The sequence below is a fragment of the Ixodes scapularis genome, unplaced genomic scaffold (assembly GCF_016920785.2).
Source record: "Ixodes scapularis isolate PalLabHiFi unplaced genomic scaffold, ASM1692078v2 PGA_scaffold0__279_contigs__length_252992795, whole genome shotgun sequence".
NCBI lineage: Eukaryota > Metazoa > Arthropoda > Arachnida > Ixodida > Ixodidae > Ixodes > Ixodes scapularis.
In genome coordinates, this window is record NW_024609835.1 from 218,612,054 (window position 1) to 218,620,561 (window position 8,508).

Sequence of the window (8,508 nt, forward strand, 5' to 3'; positions counted from 1 at the left end):
CATGCTGCACCCAACCTCGCTATCTCAACAGCCTCTAGAATTTCCCGAGTAAGCTGGTCCCTATGACGCTTAACAACCTCACACCGTTGGAAGTCGGGAAGGCAACCACAGTCGCGGCAATGAATGCCCAGGTGACCAGACACGGTTGTAGAGACACTGTAAGCGTGCTCTCTCAACCTGTCGTTGAGACAGCGGCCCGTCTGGCCAACGTAGCGCCTGCCACACGTCAGAGGGAGAGAATACACAACCCCCTCCGAACACGGAACGAAGCGATCTCGATGCTTCGTACTGCATCCCGTGGCCGCCCTCGAAGAAGGGTTAACAGCTCTGCACAACCTGGACAGCTTGTCCGGGGCAGAGAATAAAACATCGACGTCACACCTGCCAGCAATGCGTTTTAGGTTGTGGGACAGGCCGTGTACGTAGGGAATAACCACAAACTTTCTTCTTTCCCTTCCCTTTCTGTTGTTGGCCTCTTCTTCACTTCTCATAGGGCTGCTCTTGATATCTTTCAGCAAAGACTCGGCGACCGTTGTTAACACGTGAGAGGGAAACCCAGCAGCTGCGAGGCGTTCAGTTTGCCTGTCAAAGCTATGTTTAATTTTATGATAGCAAGACCTACGCAGCGCATGTGTATAGCAAGTCCTTGCAATCGCCCGCTTGACAGTTTTTGAGTGAGCGGACTCGAATGGCAACAATGGCTTTCCAGCACGGGGTTCATAGCTCCAACAAAGATGACCTGGACATATAGTTAAATTCAAATCCAAAAAACGGATGCATCCTGCCTCAGGCACTTCATGAGTCAGGACAAGTGGCGAAAGGCAATGACTAAAAATTCCTAAAACGTCAGTCATTGACGAAAGAAAGGATACGGCATCGGCATGAAACAAAATCAGAAAATCATCTACATACCGGAAGACCTTTGCAACTTTGGTTCCCCCAAGCCGTTCAAAGATGATGCGGTCAAGGCTCGCTAAAAACAAGTCGCTAAGTACGGGGGCAATGCAAGAACCAATACATACCCCTTGCCGTTGCAAAAAGATGTTACCCTCCCAAGTCGCAAAGGTCGACCTCAGATACATATCAAGGAGTTCCATGAAGCCTTCAACTGAAATTCCCGCAGCATTTTGAAAGGCAACTACACCAAACACATCGATGCAGTCACGAATGCAGGTAAGGAGTCCATTATGTGGCAAGGAGTAATACAAATCCTTAATATCGAATGAACAGGCCATAAAGCTTGTGCGCTGGTTGTCTTTAAGAAAAGAAATGACATTATCGGAACTCTTCACGAGAAAAGGATCGTGAATCTCAAACAGCTTCAAACTCTTTTGCAGGAACAAGGCAACAGACTTCTGCCAAGTACCGGCCTCCGAAACAATGACACGCAAAGGGCAATCTACCTTGTGCGTCTTTGCTGCGAAGAACAGCTCCAAACTAAGCTGTTTCCCAGCGTCAATTTTCTTAACCATCTGTTCGAGGTTCAGCCTCTTACAAAGTTTTTTCGCCTCAGATTTTTGTTTAGTTAGGGAAACGCTGTCCTTAGGCAGGAACACAGACGAAATAGCCACAAGTGCCTTGGATTTATAAAGGTCAACTGGAAGGACAAGGAACCCCCCTTCTTTATCTGAGGCTAATAAAGACAAAGAGTTATCTTTCAAAAAGGTTGACACTTTCTTAACCGGGATCTTGCTAGCGCCAGGCGTGCGTCTGGTCAACACATCCAGTCCCTCAGAGACGCACCTCTCAGCCTCCGCTTCCGGAACTTTCCTGGCAACATCCCGGACGAGGCTCAGAAGTTCCGCCCGCGATTTCTTCGGCTCCACGGCAAACTTTGGACCCCGGTCCAAAACACGACGGATGCTCTCAGGCAGGGAGACCTGACCCAGCGTGTGGACGGTGGACCTGCTTGGCGCAGCCGTCTTGGGAGCCGAAGCACGTAGCTCCGAAAGCATGCGTCGCCAATGGAACTCAGCAGTAGCATCAGCGAGTTCGCGGTACTCACGCCACCTCCTGCCTCCGTGACCGTTGGAAGTCGTGCCTTGAAGCATGAGAAAAAGGCACTCCTTGTAGAAGCGGGCCTGTCGATGCCATCGACAGGTCTCTCCTTAGAGCCATCAGTGAGCAGGGAGAACTCATCTACTCGCGACCGCGTGACCACGTGCTGGCGGGCGCCGCGCGAACAATACGGTGAAAGGAGGAAAGTCTCATCCGGGTCCGGCCATACCCGTCCTTGCCCGTCCGGCGCTGTCCCCCTCCACCTCCGGCTTCTGGCGGCTGTTCGCGGTTTTGTGACTAAGATAGATGGCGCCACTAAAACTCCGTACAATAAAAGTTTTGTCGATGATACCAGGGTTTCGACGCATTTATATATATGTTGGAACGACAAAATTTATAGAAAAGTTACCTTTTATCGAGCAGGTATTCGCACAACTTGGTATATTTCTGCAAGATTCCCTATTGACGTCACGCCGCTTGTTTCTCATGGCCGCCGCTCGCGGCTGCAGGTCGGGAAATATTCTAAGTTTTGCCTCGCTATTACGCGGCGGAATCGCAACATTTCGATGAAAGGTGGTGTGTTTTCTGTCATTTGTGACAAGGTGAACAACATCAAAAGCAGAAGATGCCAATTCTTTCAACGTTAAAATTGTTGCACAGCTCCTTTAAAGAAGTTAACAAGTGACAGGTAGGAGTAAACTGTCACCAGTACGTGCTCAGGCTAGTGCGCTGAGAAAGCCACTAGCTTGTGCTTGCGCCTTCTAAAATCTGCTTCGATAAAAAATATCGCCCTGTGAGGAGCTTTATCACATACATATAGGGGTGTTTCACGAAAAATGGGCAAATTCAATATCGCAAAACTACGCGTCGCCAAAACAAAGAGGCTTGTGTTGTTTTGGTACTTCTGGGCCAGATAGCCCATTTAGAAAAATTGTTAAAGTTTGAGATAATTAAGTTGCGAATTATTTTTGCGAAATTTACTTTTTAATATTGTGCTTAAGGACATGGTTCAAGTTAAAAAATTGCTCAGCGTCATCGATAAACACTAAATCAACAAATTGCAGAATGATAGAAGACACGCGCTGCATTTAACGGCTTTCTGAAAAACCGCACTAGTTCGACGGGTTTTTTTATTTTCGGTTTGCAATCGGAGTGCTTCTCGGCTCCGACGGCACCGCGCCCCGTAGAGAAATAGTGCAACCAACTTCTGCTGCGCCATCCTCGCGCAACGCAGCAGAGGCTGGTTGCACTATTTCTCCACGGGGTGTGGTGCCGTCGGGGCCGAGAAGCGCTCCGATTGCAAACCGAAACTTAAAAACCCGCCGACTTTGTGCAGTTTTCAGAAACCCTGTCATATGATTGGTCCGAGTAATTTTGGAGCAACTCTTGGAGCAGTCAAAAGAAAATTTCGCAACAGCAAAAAGGGGTTTTGGAGCAGACACACACACTTCATCTTCATTCATATCACTGCAAACATTATATTAATATTCATGTGGTGGCTTGTCCAACTAAAAGGCACAGTCTACTTTGCCATCTCAGTTATGTGTAACCTTTTGTTAGCATAGTTTGCACAGCAGGAGCGACTCCCCTCTTCTTTAAAAAAAAACATACGAACAGAATTAGTTGTGTAGTTGTGTGTAGTACCAGCAGACACCGACGCAAGATGATGACTTATAAAGGACAGCGCAAACTGTCGTATATGGTTATTTTAGGTACGAAGACCCGCTGAAATAATCTTAGAATACAATACCGCAACAACAGGGAAATTTATTTCTTCTTCAAATTCTAGAGGTTGATATAAGACTGCAATTCTTAATCAGATATAAAAAAAATCATAAACAATACACCTACAGAAGAGCCCATATAAATCTACTTGCAATACCAAGTATCCTTGCAAAATCTTGGAAAAAAAAAAGATGTCGCCAGGATATTGCAGTCTCTCGTACTGCTGAGCGCGTGCTCAAAGTGACCATCCACGATTCTTTCACCACGTGCATTGCAAACCATCAAGATTGTTGGTCGCAGCAGCCTATTAATGTGAGGTCGTTCTGAGTATCCGCTAAAAATAGTGGACTGAAATATGTCGTCGAGTGTTTCAATAAAAAGCTAGAGTGCCTTCATACACACACGCGCTTTTGCTTGAGTGGTGACATCTCAACCATTTTTCCGCCCAATCGTTTTTTATGCATTTTGAAGCGCGCGCATAGACGCCATTTTACTGCCCAAGTCACGCACCGAGTTTGCGAGAGCGTCACACGCTGGTACATTCATGGCAACAATAGATGTCTTCACCCCCAGACAGACAGACATGTAGGCACCCTATAAAAAGCTTCAGAAAGGCGCCATCTTCAGATTTTGTGTGTCTTCCTCGCTTTCGGAAGACACGAGCCCGTGCGTGCTTGGCTGTGACGATCTCATGCTCGGCTGGGAATTTGTATCGATGCTTCACACACGTGCCAATTACAGCCGCCATGGCTGACCTTCTCTTGTCTTGCCGAGATACCGAGCCGCTGCAAAGGGCATTGCCGAGCCTCCACAGAGGCCAATGCTGGGGTGAAGAGCACAATATAATCTAACATGGGAAAAAGCCTGGCTTGCTATGGTAATGATGAAGTGAAATAAAGATAATAAGACGGAACAAAAACTGAAGGTCGGTTATGGCGGCGGCCGTGTATAGCTGCTACAAAGCGTCTATACATCAGAAAGGTCAAGCCGAAGTTTTATTAAGAAATTATGCCACGTCTCGCTTTGGACGAGTGCTTTCCCCTTAGTACGCGGGTGCGCTGCGGCGAAGCAAAACATGCAAAATCGCATTGCCTACTTTACGGTTGTCGCTTCTCTGCAGTACACCAATGCGCGGCGAGAGGTGCACTCAATGAAGCTAACTGACCCGCCAAAATAGACCACGAACTTATTGCGAAACTTTCGAGTACTCTCAGTCTTTGATACGAAATGCAATCGAATAGTGCATTATTTCAGGCGATATTCAAAAAGCCCTGAAAACTCGAATGAGCCTATCGTAATGATCCGGTCGTGTAGCGAGTCCTGAGCTATTTTCGGTATTAATTAAAGTGAAACGAAGTTTTGGTGCAGTGTTGGCACAAATTTCTCACATTGTGGTAAAACGTAGTAGGACGTAGCAGGATAAGGACTTCGGCGCAGTTTGGCGCAAATGGCGCAGCAATCACATCCCTGAAAACCCGTAAAATGCTGCGCGTGCCTATTGGTTGATTTAGTGTGGTTCGATGTGACCACTTTTCTACCTGAAATCATGCCCTTAAACACAATATTTAAAAAAGTTAATTTCGAAAAAATAATTAACAACTTAATTATCTCACACTTTAATAATTTTTTTAAATGAGCCCTTAGCCCAGACCCAAACAACACAGGCTTTTTTTTTTTTTTTTTGGTGCGACGCATAGTTTTTGCAATTTCAAATTTGTCCACTTTTTGTGAAACACCCTGTATATGTGGTGCGGCTCATTGCGGCTGTAGCCTGAACAAGCCGTAATTGTGGAATCTTTGTAAATAGTCCTCAGAGAATGTTCTTTGAATTTTCAACATTGTAAAACCCGAGACGTAGGACAAAAGGAAAAGAAAAAAGCCTACGGCTCGGGTTTTACAATGCTGAAAGTTCACCAGCTCGCTTGCATCTTCTCTGTAATTTCTATGCCGTTCTTTGAATGTATGCGATGTACCCCCGCCACGTACCGAGGAGATTGAAGGGATGCCCCTGCAAAAATCTTCAACATTTCAAGAAAGTTGAAGAAGTTCTTTGGATGTTTTGAGCACGTTCTTAGAACCTTGTTAGGATATTTCAATGTTGATTGGATGCCCTAATAATGCTCTATGTCATTCTCAGAACGTTCTAAGAATGTCCCTAAGATAACATTCCCCGAATATAGCGATAATAAGTTCCTGCGCCGCATTCTGACAGCTTTGATAGAATGTTTACGTAATTTTTCAATCATTCCAAGAATGTTGCCTATGTTTTTTTTAACATTCCCGGAATGTTCTCAGAACGTCCTCGTGCTACGTGGGGTGTGTCGTGTTCCGTGTGTTCGAGTTTGAGAACTCTCGGTTGTGCTAGAACTTTTGTTTTGAACTTACTATTATAAAAAAAATAATAATGAAGGTAATAAAACAGCACAATGTTTTGATGACGCACATAACATCAACGGCGAAAAAAGGGATTCATTCTGCAGTTCAAATCTCCCTTTGCCGAATTGGCATTGGCCACGGTCTTGGCCCGGTTAACTCATTTTTTTGCGAAAGGCACGCGTAGCTTAAAGGCTATATAATAGTATCATGGTAAAACTGGAGGTGACTCAGAAAACAGTGAGTCTTTAATATTACACAATTATTGGGGCAAGCGAGGGAAATTTCAGCAGAAATAGAGAACTTTCAGACGGCCGTTAGGGAAATTCTGACTTTCCGTGTTGGCAGCCCTGCTGTGTCCTTAGTTGCGTGCAGTACAAGCGAAGGCAACGCCAGGCTAGGGGAGAGAGGGCAAGACCTAGAAAGGCTGGTGCAGAAGAGAGAAACCTCCTCTCCTCTCTAACGTTCCTAGTGCTTTCTTTCTCCCCCTCGCCCTCCATTCATCTCCTCTCCTGTTCCGCCTTCCTAGTGCTCGCGCTTCCTCTCTTTGCCTGGCGTTGCCTTCGCCTGTACTGCACATAACTGGTGACACGGAGTATAGTCGTGGAGCGGCTCAGCCAATTAGCGGCGTTCAGGGCAATAGTTTTCGAGATGATGTTGATGTAAACTTTTATTTGAATATGGAATTATCCGAAGATGGGTGGGCCCTAGTCCAGGGCTCCAGTGCTGGCCGCTGATGCCTTAGCCCGCTCAACCATACTACGCTGGTCGTCCGGGTGCGAGCTGAGCAACGCAGCTTCCCAAGTCTCCGGGGAAGGGGAGGAGACGGAGGGAAGGGATGGGTGGGATTTGCAGGCCCACGTGACGTGGTGTAAGAAGGGGTACTCTGAGCAGGGTACATGGCGGGATAAAACTAGCAGGGTACATGGTGGGATAAAACTTGTGGAGGAGGGCGAGGTGTTTGTAGGTGTGGGATTGGAGTTGACCAGATCACGGCCTCTTCCCGCGTTAGGCTTCGATGTGGAGAAGGGTTTCTAAATCTCTCGCCTCGTTGATGAATGAGGATTTCAGAGTATTGGTTGGGTACGGGAATATATTTAAGAATTGTGTTGGTGGTCCTCTGTTCGTGGCGCCCGGTGTGTACAGGCTCGGGCTACTGCATGGGCTTGCCGATTTCCATCTACAGATTCGTGGCCAGAAGTCCAGATGAGCTTCGTTTCTGGAAGCGGGGTTTTGAGGTCTGTTAAGATGCGCAGAGCGCATGGTGAGATCCTGCCTGCTCGGAATCGTCGCAGGGCGGTTTGGTAATCGGAGAGGATATTGAGGTATTCCTTGCCGGAGGCGATTGCCAGGGCGATGGCCGTTTTTTCTGCCTTCACTGAATTGATAGCGCAGATGGAGGCCGTAACTACCGTCTTTAGGTCGTGGTCTATCACGCTGACTGCGGCCGCTGGTTGATCCGAGTACATGTCAGCGTTAGTAAAACAGGTGTCGGCCTTGCTGCAATATTTGTGTTGGAGGGCCCGAGCTCGGGCATGCGGCGGCCGGAGCGAAGGATGGGATGCATGGTTCTTCGGGATCGGGGCCACTTGAATGTGGTCTCGTATGGCCGTTGGTAGGCGAACCGTGTTCCGCACCGAGCTGGGTATCGGGAAATGTAAGTTCTGGAGGACTGTGTGGAGGGTGAGAGCCAGCCGTTCTTGCTGGCTGGCTAGGTGTGCTTGTATGAGCTCTTGAAGGGATACGCCCATGGCTAGGGGCTTATCTGTGGCGCCCATGGCTAGGGGCTTATCTGTGGCGGCGTAAATTGGTAGGCCCAGAGCAATCTTGAAGGCTTTGCGGATAAGGATATTTATTCTGTTCTTCTCACCCTTGTTTAGGTTGAGGTATGGGGTGGAATAGGTGATACGGCTGGTGATGAGACCCTGGGTGAGCTGGATCACGTCGGTCTCCTTGAGCCCGTGTTTGCGGTTTGTGATGCGTCCCACCATGCGATTGATTTGGGTGACTGTTTTTTGGAGGGTTTGTATGGTGTAGTTTGCCCAACCGTCTGCCTGCAGATGGAGGCCGAGTACCCGGAGCCTTGGCACCATCGGGATGGGGATGCCGCCATCGAGGTAGAGTTCAATATTGCTATTCTGGTCGGGGTGCCGCTTGTTTCGGCGATGCAGGAGGAGTGGCTCTGATTTCTCGGCCGAGCATTGCAAGTTGCCTGAAGTGAGATATCGTTGGACGGTGTCTACCGCGGTTTGTAGTGCGTTTTGTTTGGAGCCCTCAGAGCCCGAGGTGGTCCAAATGGCGAGATCGTATCCGTATAGGGTGTGTCTGATGTTCGGGATTTCCTCCAACTATTCGGGCAGCTTGCGCATGGCCAGATTGAAAAGTGTGGGGGATAGAACGGAGCCCTTTGGG